This window comes from Microtus oregoni, unplaced genomic scaffold (genome assembly GCF_018167655.1).
Source record: "Microtus oregoni isolate MIOR12 unplaced genomic scaffold, Mior012 000069F_ref0000032, whole genome shotgun sequence".
NCBI lineage: Eukaryota > Metazoa > Chordata > Mammalia > Rodentia > Cricetidae > Microtus > Microtus oregoni.
Window position 1 is genome coordinate 5,614,700 of NW_024543976.1, and position 15,284 is coordinate 5,629,983.

The following is a 15,284-nucleotide window of genomic DNA, read 5'->3' on the forward strand; positions in this document are numbered from 1 at the left end:
TTTGGCCTCTTTGTCAAAACTCGGGTGTCCATAGGTGTGTAGTTTTATGGCTGTGTCTTCCATTTGACTCTGTTGACCAATCCATCTGCTGTTGATGCCAACGCCATGTTATTTTTATTACTATAATTCTGTAGTAGAGCTTGAAGTCAGTGATGGTAATAACTCTAGAAGTTTTTCCATTGTACAGGACTCTTTAAGCTATCCACATTTTCTTTATCCATTATTCTTAATTACCGATTATTTTTATTACTGTTATTTTATTGTTGTTGTTGTTGTTAGTGTTTGTACGTGTGTGTGTGCGTGTGTCTGTGTGTTTTCCTTCTTTGGGTTTTGCTGGTGTGAGATTATCTATTGCCTAAGTTTTTGTGGGTATAGTTATTTTTTGGGTTGGAGTTTTCCTTCTAATACCTTCTGTAGGGCAGAGTTTGTAGATAGATATTGTTTAAATTTGCCTTTGTCATGAAATATCTTGTTTTCTCCATCTAAAGTGATTGAGAGTTTTTCTGGGTATAGTAGTTTGCAGTGGTATCTATAGTCTCTTAGAGCCTGCAAGATATAAGTTCAAGTTCTTCTGAATTTTAGGGTCTCTGTTGATAAGTTAGGTGTGCCTTTATAATTTACTTGGCCTTTATTTTTTTTTAAAGAGAGACATGATTTTTCTGTGTAACCACCTTAACTATCCTGGAACTCACTTTGTAGGCCAGGCTGGCCTCTAACTCAGGGAGATCCACCTGTCTCTGTCTTCCACATGCTGAGATTAAAGGCATGCACTACTACCACCTGACCTCTTGCTGCTTTTAATACTTTTTCTTTGTTCTGTATGTTTGTTCCAGGACAGTCAAGGTGGTTACACAGAAAAAAAAAAAAAGCCATATTATCGCCGGACCAGGCCCTGCAGGCCATCATGGGTGTTGACAACCGCCACAACAAGGACCGAAAGGTTCGGCGCAAGGAGCCCAAGAGCCAGGACATCTAGCTGTGGCTGCTGGTCAAGCTGTACAGGTTTCTGGCCAGGCGAACCAACTCCACCTTCAATCAGGTTGTGCTGAAAAGGTTATTCATAAGTCGCACCAACCGGCCACCTCTGTCCCTGTCCCGGATGATCCGAAAGATGAAGCTTCCTGGCCGAGAAAACAAGATGGCTGTGGTTGTGGGGACGGTCACACATGACATGAGGATTCTCAATGTGCCCAAACTGAAGGTGTGTGCACTGCGGGTGAGCAGCCGGGCCCGAAGTCGCATCCTCAAGGCTGGGGGTAAGATCCTCACCTTTGACCAGCTGGCCTTGGAGTCTCCCAAGGGCCATGGCACTGTGCTCCTGTCTGGACATCGGAAGGACTGAGAGGTGTACCTGCATTTTGGCAAGGCCCCAGGAACCCCACACAGCCATACCAAACCTATGTCCGCTCCAAGGGCCAGAAGTTTGAACGTGCCAGAGGCAGAAGGGCCAGCCGCGGCTACAAAAACTAACCCTGGGTCTTACTGTTATTAAAAGGCTTTGGATGTTGATCATTAGATCTTACTAAATACCATATACCAAAGTTAAACCAGGACCAGGTGAACAATCTAAATAGACCTGTTAGTCGCGAAGAATTAGACGCGGTTACCAAAAACCTCCCTACCAAGAAAAGCCCAGGACCAGATGGTTTCAATGCGGAATTCTACCAGAACTTCCAAGACCTAATACCTATACTCCTTAATGTATTTCACAATATAGAAACAGAAGAGGCATTGCCAAATTCCTTTTATGAAGCTACAGTTACTCTGATACCAAAACCGCACAAAGACTCAACCAAGAAAGAGAATTATAGGCCAATCTCACTCATGAACATCGACACAAAAATCCTCAACAAAATACTGGCAAACCGAATCCAAGAACACATTAGAAAAATTATCCATTATGATCAAGTAGACTTCATCCCAGAGATGCAGGGCTGGTTGAACATACGAAAATCTATCAATGTAATCCATCATATAAATAAACTGAAAGAAAAAAAAAACCATATGAGCCGGGCGGTGGTGGCGCACGCCTTTAATCCCAGCACTCGGGAGGCAGAGGCAGGCGGATCTCTGTGAGTTCGAGACCAGCCTGGTCTACAAGAGCTAGTTCCAGGACAGGCTCCAAAACCACAGAGAAACCCTGTCTCGAAAAACCAAAAAAAAAAAAAAAAAAAAAAAAAAAAAAAAAAAAAAAAAAAAACATATGATCATTTCATTAGATGCTGAAAAAGCATTTGACAAAATTCAACACCCCTTTATGATAAAAGTATTGGAGAGATTAGGAATACAAGGGTCATACCTAAATATACTAAAAGCTATATACAGCAAGCCGACAGCTAACATCAAATTAAACGGAGAGAAACTCAAAGCCATCCCACTAAACTCAGGAACACGACAAGACTGTCCACTCTCGCCATACCTCTTCAATATAGTGCTTGAAGTTCTAGCAATAGCAATAAGACAACATAATGGGATCAAGGGAATTCGAATTGGAAAGGAAGAAGTTAAACTTTCGTTATTTGAAGATGATATGATAGTGTACATAAGCGACCCCCAAAACTCCACCAAAGAACTTTTACAGCTGATAAACAGCTTTACTAATGTGGCAGGATACAAGATCAACTCCAAAAAATCAGTCGCCCTCTTATACACAAAGGATATGGAAGCAGAGAGGGAAATCAGAGAAGCTTCACCTTTCACGATAGCCACAAATAGCATAAAATATCTTGGAGTAACTCTAACCCAGGAAGTGAAAGATCTATTTGACAAGAAATTTAAGGCATTGAAGAAAGAAATTGAGGAGGATACCAGAAAATGGAAGGACCTCCCCTGCTCTTAAATTGGGAGGATCAACATAGTAAAAATGGCAATTCTACCAAAGGCAATTTATAGATTCAATGCAATCCCCATCAAGGTCCCATCAAAATTCTTCACAGATCTTGAGAGGACAATAATCAACTTTATATGGAAAAACAAAAAACCCAGGATAGCCAAAACAATCCTATACAATAAAGGATCTTCTGGAGGCATTACCATCCCTGACTTCAAACTCTATTACAGAGCTACAGTGATGAAAACAGTGTGGTACTGGCATAAAAACAGAGAAGTCGACCAATGGAATCGTATAGAAGACCCGAATTTTAACCCACAAACCTATGAACACCTCATTTTCGATAAAGGAGCTAAAAGTATACAATGGAAGAAAGAAAGCATCTTCAACAAATGGTGCTGGCATAACTGGATGTCAACCTGTAGGAGAATGAAAATAGACCCATATCTATCACCATGCACAAAACGCAAGTCCAAATGGATTAAAGACCTCAATATCAGTCAGAACACATTGAACCTGATAGAAGAGAAAGTGGGAAGTACCCTACAACAGATGGGCACAGGAGATCGCTTCCCATGTGTAACCCCAGCAGCACAGACATTAAGGGCAACATTGAATAAATAGGACCTACTAAAACTGAGAAGCTTCTGTAAAACAAAGGACACTGTCACTAAGACAAAAAGGAAACCTACTGAATGGGAGAAGATCTTCACCAACCCCGCAACAGACAAAGGTCTGATCTCCAAAATATATAGAGAACTCAGGAAACTAGACTTTAAAATGCTAATTAACCCAATTAAAAAATGGGGCACTGAACTGAACAGAGAATTATCAACAGAAGAAGTTCAAATGGCCAAAAGACACTTAAGGTCATGCTCAACCTCCTTAGCGATCAGGGAAATGCAAATCAAAACGACTTTGAGATATCATCTTACACCTGTCAGAATGGCTAAAATAAAAAACTCCAATGATAGCCTTTGCTGGAGAGGCTGTGGAGGAAGGGGTACCCTCATCCATTGCTGGTGGGAATGCAATCTTGTGCAACCACTTTGGAAATCAGTGTTTCGGTTTCTCAGGAAATTCGGGATCAACCTACCCCTGGACCCAGCAATACCACTCCTGGGAATATACCCAAGAGATGCCCTATCATATGACAAGAGCATTTGTTCAACTATGTTCATAGCAGTATTATTTGTAATAGCCAGAACCTGGAAACAACCTAGATGCCCTTCAATGGAAGAATGGATGAAGAAAGTGTGGAATATATACACATTAGAGTACTAAGTTGCGGTAAAAAACAATGACTTCTTGAATTTTGCATGCAAATGGATGGAAATAGAAAACACTATCCTGAGTGAGGTAACCCAGACCCAAAAAGATGAACATGGGATGTACTCACTTATAATTGGTTTTTAGCCATAAATAAGGGTCATGGAGTCTACAATAGGTGAACCTAAAGAAGCTAAGTAAGAAGGTGAACCCAAGGAAAAACATATAGTTATCCTCTTGGCTATGGGAAGTAGACAAAATTGCCGGGGAGAAAATTGGGATCTTGGGGGTGGGGTGGGATGGGGGTAAGGGGAGATGGGGAGAGAAAAGGGAGAAGGGGAGGATGGGGGGAACTTGGGGAAAAAAGAGGATTGGGATAAAGGAAGGTTGGATAGGGGAGCACGGAAGCACAATTCTTAGTTAAGGGAGCCACCTTAGGGTTGGCAAGAGACTTGAACCTAGAGTGGCTCCCAGGGAGCCCATGGTGATGTCCCCAGTTAGTCCCTTGGGCAGCTGAGGATAGGGAACCTGAAATGACCCTATCCTATAGCAATACTGACGAATATCTTGCATATCACCATAGAACCTTCATCTGGTGATGGATGGAGATAGAGACAGAGACCCACACTGGAGCACTGGACTGAGCTCCCAAGGTCCCAATGAGGAGCAGAAGGAGGGAGAACATGAGCAAAGAAGTCGGGACCACGAGGGGTGCACCCACCCACTGAGACAGTGGAGCTGATCTATTGGGAGCTCACCAAGGCCAGCTGGACTGTGACTGAAAAAGCATGGAATAAAACCGGACTCTCTGAGCATGGCGAACAATGAGGGCTGATGAGAAGCCAAGGACAATGCCACGGGGTTTTGATCCTACTTAATGTGCTGGCTTTGTGGGAGCCTAGCCAGTTGGGATGTTCACCTTCCTAGATATGGACGGAGGGGGGAGGACCTAGGACTTACCACAGGGCAGGGAACCCTGACTGCTCTTTGGACTGGAGAGGGAGGAGGAGAGGAGTGCAGGGAGGGGGAGAAGGGTAGGAGGAGCGAGAGGGAAATGGGAGGCTGGGAGGAAGCGGAAACTTGTTGTTTTTTTTTTTCCTTTTCTCAATAAAAAAAAAAACATATTATCAGGCCATTTTTTTTCACTTGACAAAAAGGTGAAAAGTGAAAATAAATTGTAGAAATGCCAATAAATCCTCTTCAGTGCCTAAGGTTTCAGGCTAATGCTGGTCAATTCTCTCCTGATGGAATAAAGATTAAACCTTTTACCTTATAAAACATGGACTACTGGAAGTTTTTTAAAACTTTAGGAAGATACGAGTGCACTCCTCTCCCAGTCAAAGTGTCTTATTTGAAATCAGGATAGAATAAAATGGAAGTAGGTTTGTTCATGGCCACACAGATCAGTTACTGCAAAAATAAACACTAGTGAGAAACATTTGGATACTATTAGCATTTCTCTAAATCTGATGAGGCATCACAAACTTTTTTAAATGAAGTGTTTTAAAATAGTTACACTTACAAATTACCTTGTAAGGTCCAAGTTCTGATGCCAGCAACAGGGAAGGGTCATGTGCACTCAGGATGTTGAAGGTAATTTTTGGAGTGAGAGGCAGATATATACTTTATTTACCAGCATATGAGCTGCTAAGCAGTCAGATCCTGGCAGGCATCGAGCAATGCTCTCATACATGGGCTGCGTTCAAACAGGCCCAGACACACAGGCTGCACATAGGCACAGCACACACTGACCTGCACAGGCTCCCGGACAAAAGCAAAGGGCCAAGGCGAGGAACTTACCTCTTACTTATCTGAAATCACACAAAAGCAGTCTTCCAGTAACAGATTTATAACAGATCACATCACTCTTTACTTTTAGGTTGCCTGGTCATCTGATGTCAGCCATTTTGTGCTGACTCATTCCCACCTGATGTCCAGCATCAGCCATTTTGGCCTATGCTTGATATTCACCCAGACAGCCTTTGTTTCTCTATAATACTGTTCTAAAAAATATTTTAAAGTTCATGAACATCTAACATTACAATAAATAACTGTATATAAATTTATAGAATTGTATATAGCACTCTAGACATGTTGCATATATTGTCTCATTTAATGTTGAATTAGAGTTCAGGACAAGGGTGCTTTTGTTCTAGCCAATTTTCCAGTGAGAAGGCTGTGATATGAGGTACCACCGGGGTATGGGGATACAGCTGCCAGATTCATCTTCCAAACCAAACACTCCTGAGCCTGGCTTGTGATCCAAACTCCTTACTATAAACAGGACTTCCCTGGGGACCTGCTGCTTCCCAGACTCCTGCCCAAGAAAATCATTACAGATCCCTGGCATCTGGCTTAGAAACATTTTTTTTAACACATGTAGTAAACATTTTGTTTGTTTTGTATGTTAATTTCACCTAGAAATGTGTCAGTTCACCTTTTGAACAGCCAATTACATCTAGACTCAAACCCCCATTCCTTCACTTTCTGAGCCCTATATACCAATTTTTATCATACCAAGGTCCAAATGCCAAATAACTAAGAGAGTCTATCATCTTTTAAAATAACCAACCTATGAGGAGTCTGAAAAAATCCAATTAGCCCCAGTCTCCTTGCTATGTGTAGCCTCTTCTATAAGTTAAGAGTTACGGCTCTCTTTTTCAGGGTCAACTCCTGTGGGTCCTGCCTCCTCTTATGTGTATTGCCATTGTGTTGTATTCTTTCAAGAAAAGAATATTTAATTTTTTTTTTATTTTTCCAGACAGGGTTTCTCCGTAGTTTTTGGTTCCTGTCCTGGAACTAGCTCTTGTAGACCAGGCTGGCCTAGAACTCACAGAGATCCGCCTGCCTCTGCCTCCCGAGTGCTGGGATTAAAGGCGTGTGCCACCACCACCTGGCAAGAATATTTAATACTTATAATACAATTGGCATTGTGTGCAGGATGACTGAATCAGGCAATTTCTTTATAATTTCAAATCCTTCTCTAGAGTTTTAACCTTGAACTTCAATGTGGGATGTCCTTCCATATATGTGTTGATCTTATTAGTTAATAAATAAAGCTGCTTTGGCCTATGTCAGGACAGAATATAGCCAGGCTGAAAGAGATATAGAGGGAAAGTAGGCAGAGTCAAGGAGACGCCATGTAACTGCCAAAGGAGAAAGACGCCTGCACACCTTTACTGGCAGACCACAGCCTCGTGGTGATATACAGACTAATAGTTAATTTAAGGTGTAAGAGTTAGTTAATAAGAATCCTGGGCTAATAGGCCAAACAATGTTGCAATTAATAAGTTTTTTTTTTTTTGGTTTTTTGGGGTTTTTTTTGGCTTTTCACGACAGGATTTCTCTGTAGCTTTGGGATCTGTCCTGGAACTAGCTCTTGTAGACCAGCCTGGCCTCAGACTCATAGAGATCCACATGCCTCTGTCTCCTGAGTGCTGGAATTATATGTATGAACCAACATAGCCCGGCTACAATTAATATTGGTTTTGTGTGATTATTTGTGTCTGGGCAGCCAGGAACAAAAGAGCAGTCTCCTTTTTCATAATGGCACCAATATGAGCAACTACATCCACATAGAACCTGAGAGAGCTTGAGAAAGGATCCTAGGCATAAAAGAGCAGAGATATGCATGACTTCTTGATAGCCACATTTTTTTTTCAGACAGGCTCTGTTTGTTGGCACAGCATCTTTAAGAACCGGCTTCCTAGCCCAGAGTGGCCTCAAACTCGTGATCCTTCTGCCTTCACCTATTTCAGCAAATCCTACCAATGTGTGCCATCACAACTGGCTTCTGCTTTGTACTGACAAAGTTCATCCCATATCAAACTTTAGCTCTGGCTTATTACCTTCAAGTGCCTGCCAGAGGGGTCTATTTCTGGCAGAATCCATTCCTGTGGTTGCCTCAGCTTTGAGTTGGTGTTTATTGTGGAATTGTACAAAACCCTGGTCTTTCTGTATTTTAAGGGTCCTATGTTGGTTGATCTCCCCATAGAGAAGTAGCTCTTAGGAGGGTCCCTTTGATATTTAGGTGAATTGATGCCACTCCTTAGTGATATGTAAAGAGACTATCTTAGTTAGGGTTTCTATTACTGTGAAGAGACACCATGATCATGGCAACTTTTATAAAGGAAAACATTTAATTTGAAATCTAACAGGCTCAGTCTATTATCATCATGGTGGGGCATGGCAACATGCAGGCAGACATGATCCTGGAGAAGGAACTTGTGCAATACAACTTCTTAAAATATGTATTTATCAAAGAATCAGAGCATTAAAGATATTTTCTTATCTTTATTTTCTGTTGATGTGATTAAAAACTACTCTGATAAAAGCAAATTAGAGGAGAAAAGGTTTATTTTCAAAGTTCATAGTTACAGACCAGCATTGCAAAAAAAAAAATCACAGTGGCAGGAGCTCAAGACCACTGCTGCACTCGCGATTAGGAAACAGTAACATAGGCATGCATGACTGTTCTCCGTTCATATTCAAACTTTTAAAAAGAAGTCTAAGAACTAAAGTGACTCTAGGTTATGTCAAGTTGACTATTAAATTAACCATCATAGTTCCTGATTCATTAAACACAGACTTAATATTGAATATTGCTAAAACTACTATTTCCACATAATCTATAACCACTAAGTATTTTCTGTTACAGTTTCCATTAAAGTGATGAGCTTAAGTGCTTGGGCACACAGACAAGCACTGGAGAAGCTAGGAAGGTTAAATTTGCAGGCATCCTTCAAAGGAAAGAGATGTTTATCCTGTACACCTCCTGGATGCTTGAAATGGATGTAGTTTACAGCTTGGTTTTCCTTTACTGTCTGATGATTGAGGCTACACCCATATCTTCCAGAGTTTATATTTTACTTATCCCAGACTCATTTCTCCTAAAACCTTGAACATTGCTTCTAGGTCATAAAACTCATCCTTGTGAGGAATGTCATTTGTACTTTACTGCATCCTAACTGACTTCTATGGTATTTGCGGTCCAGGCATTATGTTTATCTCAGTCATTCCTCCTAGCTTTTTATCTTGATCATTTTTTTCTAAATTAACAAGAACCCATCTTATGGAAGAAACCATATGTACTTTGCCAAATATGTTATTGTAAACATGTCCTAAGCTTTGTTGTACTCACAGGGCTGATTTAGTTCTTACCTAAAGACTTTTTGCCCCCAAATGGTGCTATGCTTAAATACAACAAAACAAATATATGAATTGATGTCAGCCTCCTGGCCCATCACCCATTACCTATATCAGGCTGAATTCTTACTTCACCTTGATCATTGTCCTTGCTGGCTGTAAAGCCATGGGGTACTCCACAGGTTAATATGCTGCTAGCAGTCCCTTAATCACAGTTTGTCTTCATCTCTGAAGGAACACACATTCTTCTACATAGATACCATAAATAACTCAGCACTTTGACCCCACAGGATAGAAGTGCATAATCTTAGTATATCTACCCGAGTCTAGGAATGTAGGTATGTGGTGAATTGAAAAGTAATGCTACCCAGAGGCTCATAGCCTTCAATCCCCAGTTGGTGGAACTGTTTGGGAAGGAGTAGGAGGTGTGGACTTGTTGAAGGGGTAGGCTTTGAACTTCAAAAAACCCATACTAGGCTCAATCTCTTTAGTTCTCTGCCTCTTTCTTGTAGATCAGATGTAAGCTCTCAGCTACTGCTCTAGCACTATGTCTGCCTTCTTGATACCTTGCTCCCTGAATGATGGTTATGAATTCGCCCCTGAAATGATAAGATCACACTTAAATGCTTTGCTTTATGCTTTCTTAGTTATTATGCCTCTTCACAGCAATAGAAAATAACTAAGCCAATGTGAGGGGGCATTGATGATGCCCTCTGCAGGGGTTTTATTTGATGAGTTCACTAAGGACATACAAATCCAACAGTTATCAGTCCTTTTTGGTACTGCAGGGCATGTGTCCTTTTTTATACATTTTCTTTATTACACTAATGCTGCTCCTTGAGAATCAGCCCATCACTAATGGATCCTTTCCTAAAGCAGGTCCTCAGACCTGCCCAAGATTTAATATAGAGGCACTCTGTTTCATGTCATCCCAGATGCCCTCGGAACACAGGCCTTAGAGACTTCATCTACCTCCCAGAGTTTCTGGACCTGAAATGTTTGAGATCCTATGCTTCTGCTATTTTGGATAAAAGAATGCACTAATGTGTTGATACTAACTTATTGTACATGTGAGATTAAATAAAGGTCAGAAGGGGCCAAGTTAATTCTAAAGTAGAAGCAAAAGGTACATTCATATTGATATGCAGACAACAGGAAGAACCATTTCACTTTTAAAATCACAGACTAGTTGAGGATAAGGATGAGGCCATATATTTATGTTTAAAGTATAACTGCATGAAGAGGGACACAGGTCAGGGTGAATAGGTAAAAATAAAGTATAAAGGGACTTTTTAATAGTCTAGGTAAAATATAATAATGGCCTCACTTAAAAGTACAGCAGAGATATAAAATACAGTAGCTCTTGAGGTAAATTCTTATGAACTTAACATAAAAATTGAAATTGAAACATGTGTGTGTTAAGTATCAAGCAAGAAAAAAACTATAGATGGTGATAACTGTCAATTATAGTCAAGGAACAAAGGATTTTTCCTAAGGCTCTTGATGGTTTTTTTTTTTAAGAGTTATTTTTTATGTATACAGTGTTCTGTCTGCATGCATGTCTACAGGCCAGAAGAGGGCACCAAATCTCATTGCAGGTGGTTGTAAGCCACCATAAGGTTACTGGGGATTAAACTCAGGGCTGCTGAAAGAGCAGCCAGTGCTCTCAACCTCTGAGTCATCTCTCCAGTCCTCTCTTGAGTTATTTAAACTCCAAGTTTCTACCAGGTTCCAAAAACACAGAGAAGAATCCCTTCAGCATATAACAATTGGTTGCTCAAAACTTGGCATGTAGAGGCAAACAAAATATAATATTATTAGAAAAAGAAAAAAGTGATGATTCAGAACCTTCGTTGAAGTTTTCTACCACCTCTGGCCCCATGATGTTTTCATATTTTCTTCCACATAGATCCATGAGCCTTAACAGGAGGCATGTGATACAGATATTCCATTTAGGGATGAGTACTACAAAGTATCTTTGTTTTTTCAACATTGACCAGTTTTGAGGCTCTGGGTTAATTGCTCTATACTGTCAAAAGAATCTTTTCTTAAGAAGATTAAGGGATGTATGGGTCTATAGTTATGACAGTAAGTCATTAGGTTTCACTGATAATATGTCTATTTAGTAGTGGGTTTTCTGCAAGAGCCCAAAACCTAGCTGGAGACAGGTTATTGGCTTTACTGACAGTATTAGATAATACACTCTAACTCTTTGAGTGAGCATTATATTCAATTATTTAAAAAGTGGTTGGGTGTTCTCCTAACATTGTTTCCCCTATTGTACAATATTGGTAGATCCAAAAAGAAAGAATTTGGTATTTATGCCTTTTATTAATTTATCAAATTCTAGAATTCATCTCAGACCCCTGTTGTAATAATATATAGTAATTTTAGGATTAATCCAGATAGTTGTATCAATATCTTAAGTAAATTTAAAAGAATACAAATAGACCAATATATGAAGGAAGAGAAATGGACAATCATTTTATTGCCCTGAAATAAATCAGGATAAAAAATACAAATACATCATTGGTACATTTCAGAATCACTGGCTAAAAATCAGTTAGCATTTACAAAATAAGCATACTGATAGCAATTGGATCATCGTGCAAATTCCTAACTATAAAGGCAAGATGACGGAAGTTGCTGAAGCAAAGGGAAATAATTTAAAAGGCATTAACCAACTGCTGCTGATGGAAACTGCATTTGCAAGTGCAATGAAATATCTGTTTGAATCATTGCTTACCGCATTAGTGGAAAAAAATAAGAGATGAATAGCACATGTGAAAGGGAGAGAAGAATAGTACCAGGTAGAGTTCACAGATTAGAAACAAGGAAAAAAACCACAGCAATAACACAAGAAAGCAGGCGCTGAGGTGTTGAGCTTCACAAACAGGGCAGGTTCAGATCAACAATGCTTAACTTGGTACAATTTCTATTTCAGCGAACATTACCAGTAACTGGAGATGTTTTGGGTGTTAAAATGGGAGGCTAACACTAGGGAAAAGTCAAGAAGACTCATAACCTCTTGACAAGAGACCCTTACCACAAAGAATTTTCCAGGTCAAAGTGTAAATTGTGATGAGGTTGAGAAACCCTAATGAAATTGGTCAGACAAATCTAGTTCTGCTTCAGAAATATGGGTCGAACCACCAGAGTCACCTGACTGGTAGGTGAAACGATGTTGTCAGGTTAAGAGTGACTGGGCTAGAAGTGAGGTACAGGGACTTGAAGACAGGGAATCAGGGACTGGGGAAAACAGATGTGGGGGAATTGAGAATAATATGGAGCTTATTAATAAGAGGAATGAAGTGGGGAGCTTGATAGGAGCCAAACTTTGGAGAACAACAAAGACAAACATGGGATGTGTAAGTAACCTGGCTGCAAAGAAAATGCTTCTTAATAGTAATGTCCAGAGAATTCACTGGAGCTGTTGCTTGGGTTTGATGAGCTTAGCTGCAACATGAACGGTATCGGCTCTTTGGACTCGATATCCTTAATCTAGTTATTTACTTAGGGCATTGAAGAGCCAAGACAAAGCTAGCTAAATGCTTACACTTTTCAAGTTCCATTTTAAGTAATGAACGTGTTAGCTTTCACATGAATAGACAAAGCACATATGCACGCGTGCAAAGAGCACTTTCTGCTTCTTGTTTTCCTCCCTTTAGCCTATTTTTGGGTAGTCTCGAAATGAAGAAAAGCCATTACAAGGACACATGAGACACAGAAAAACTTTGTCCTTCTTTCCCGTTGTTTCAATTCAGACATTCTGTATTGTTGAGTCAGCAAGAAAGTAAGGGTTGTAGGTGTGAAAATAGACAGAGATCATTTACAATTACAAACCTATTTCAAAGAAGAAAACAAAGCTGTACAAGAATTGACTTATGTAAAAGATGTCTTATTCTTGTTTCTGTATGTCCAGAAATGGGTAAAAAAAAAAAAAAAGAAGGAAACATTGTTGAATCTGCACGGTGAAACTGAAGTTTTTAATAAGTGGTCTCAAAAACTGGCAAATCTCTAATACATCTGATACATTGGCTTGCTCTATACTTGACTCACAAAAAAATTGTCAGAGAAACAACATGACAAGGGAAGTATCGGAAACACGTTAAAGCCCACGTTAGAAGTCAACCAGAATCCCTAGACAACACTGACTAAAGACTCTTCTCATCATGAGGTACTACATTGGATTAAAATAAAATCTCTCGTGAGTAATTTTTTTAAAGGGCATATTATGAGACCCTTAAAACAAGGACATGCAGTTCATTTGGTTTTGTTTCTCTTAGTTTTAGGGTTTTTTGTTTTGTTTTGTTTTGTTTTGTTTCTTTCCTGTGGATTGTGGATATTGATTTTTTTTTTTTGGTTAAGATCACAAAACTTTATTGTTTTATGACTCTGGAGAGCAAGCATTTGAAATCAAAGCATCATTAAGGCCTTTCTTATCTGAGGCATGTAAATGAGAATCTTTCTTTGACTTGAATAACTTCTGGTGTTTGACAGAATTTTTTGCCATACTTCCGCTTGTAGCGCCATCACTGCAATCTGTGCTTCAGGATGGAAAAAATATCCTGCTCTCATATGTCTTACAGTACAATCTCTCTTTCCTTTCGTTGTTAGTGCCCCCCTCAATGACATAATCTTAATAACATCCACAAGAATACTTTACTGTAAAGCCTTATTCACAGATATAGGGATTAAGACAATATATAATTTAAGGCACACAATCAAAAGTTGAACCGTCTAGCAATGGCCTGCCTGAAGAATCCTATGGAAATATGCATACACTTTGAAACACTTTGTTAGCAAATTGCATATTTGTTTTCTTTTCCATCTCCCTAGAGCAAACAGAGGTGAAGCCAAGGTTTCAGTAAGGGAGATAAAATACACAGCTAGTATCTGGATATGGCCTCATTCTCCCGCAATAGGGTGGTTTGAATGAGAATGATCTGCAGTTGGTGGCATTGTTTCAGGAAGATTATGGATTAAAAGGTGAGGAGGTGGGTCACTGGAGGTGGGCTTTAAGATTTCAAAGACTTACATCATTCTCAACCTACCTCTCTCTGTTCTCTCTCAATCTCTCTCGGCCTCTGTTTCTATCTGTCTGTATCTATCTCTCTCTGTCCCTCTGTTTCTTTGCTTCATGCTTCAGACCAAGACACGCGCTCTCAGCTACTACTCCAGCATCCTAAATGTGTACCACTTGGAAAGCAGAGCAGAAACAGGGCTTTAGTTGCCCCTTAGCATCACAGCCAGTGCATTGTGGAAAATATGATGTGGCCTTCCCTAGAATTCTTCTCTTTAGGTCATTTAGACAAACCTGAACAAAATGAACCCTTTGAGTCATATTGTTAGAAGGAATAAGGGAAAAGACCACAGCAACACCTGAACTGGAGTTATGCAGCATTTTCTTGTCCACTAGATAGATTAGGAAGTACGGTCTTGTTGGAGGAGCTACATCATTGGGGGAGGGCTTTGAGGTTTCAAAAGCCCACACCATTGCTAGTTAGCTTTTTCTTTGCCTTCTGAATCAAGCAAAATCTCTAAGATCTAATGATGCCCCAACATCCTGCCTGCCTGCTAGCATGCTCCTTGTCCTGATGGTCATGGGTTCTAATCCTCTGAAACTATAAGCCCCAAATAAAGTCTTTATTCTATAGGTTTTCTTGATCACAGTGTCTTATCATAGCAACTGAAAAGTAGTTAAATGGTTTTATATTTTTCTCTTGACAGATTCTTGATAGACCTAACATATTTTTGAGGATCAGGAATTTGACAAAAAGCTAAATCTTTATATATTATGATTTTTATGTTCCTCTCTATATACTGAGCCATCATACCATCCCGTTCTCAAAATATTCAGCTCAGTATACTATGTACAAATACTTTTAACCATTTTATTGCCTTGGCTTATTAAGGAGAACTAATGCTAATTTTAAGCGGATGCTTTTTTTTTCAGGTCACAATTTTACAAACTCAAGCTATTTTAATGAAATAATTCCAATAGAAAAAGACTTCCACTTAATTTAAGAAATTTACCACT

General features: G+C 39.7%; 1 pseudogene; it reads left to right on the forward strand.

The window, feature by feature from the left end:
* Positions 1-904: 904 nt before the first annotated feature.
* On the forward strand, positions 905-1,470 carry LOC121440688 (annotated as a pseudogene).
* Positions 1,471-15,284: the final 13,814 nt, after the last annotated feature.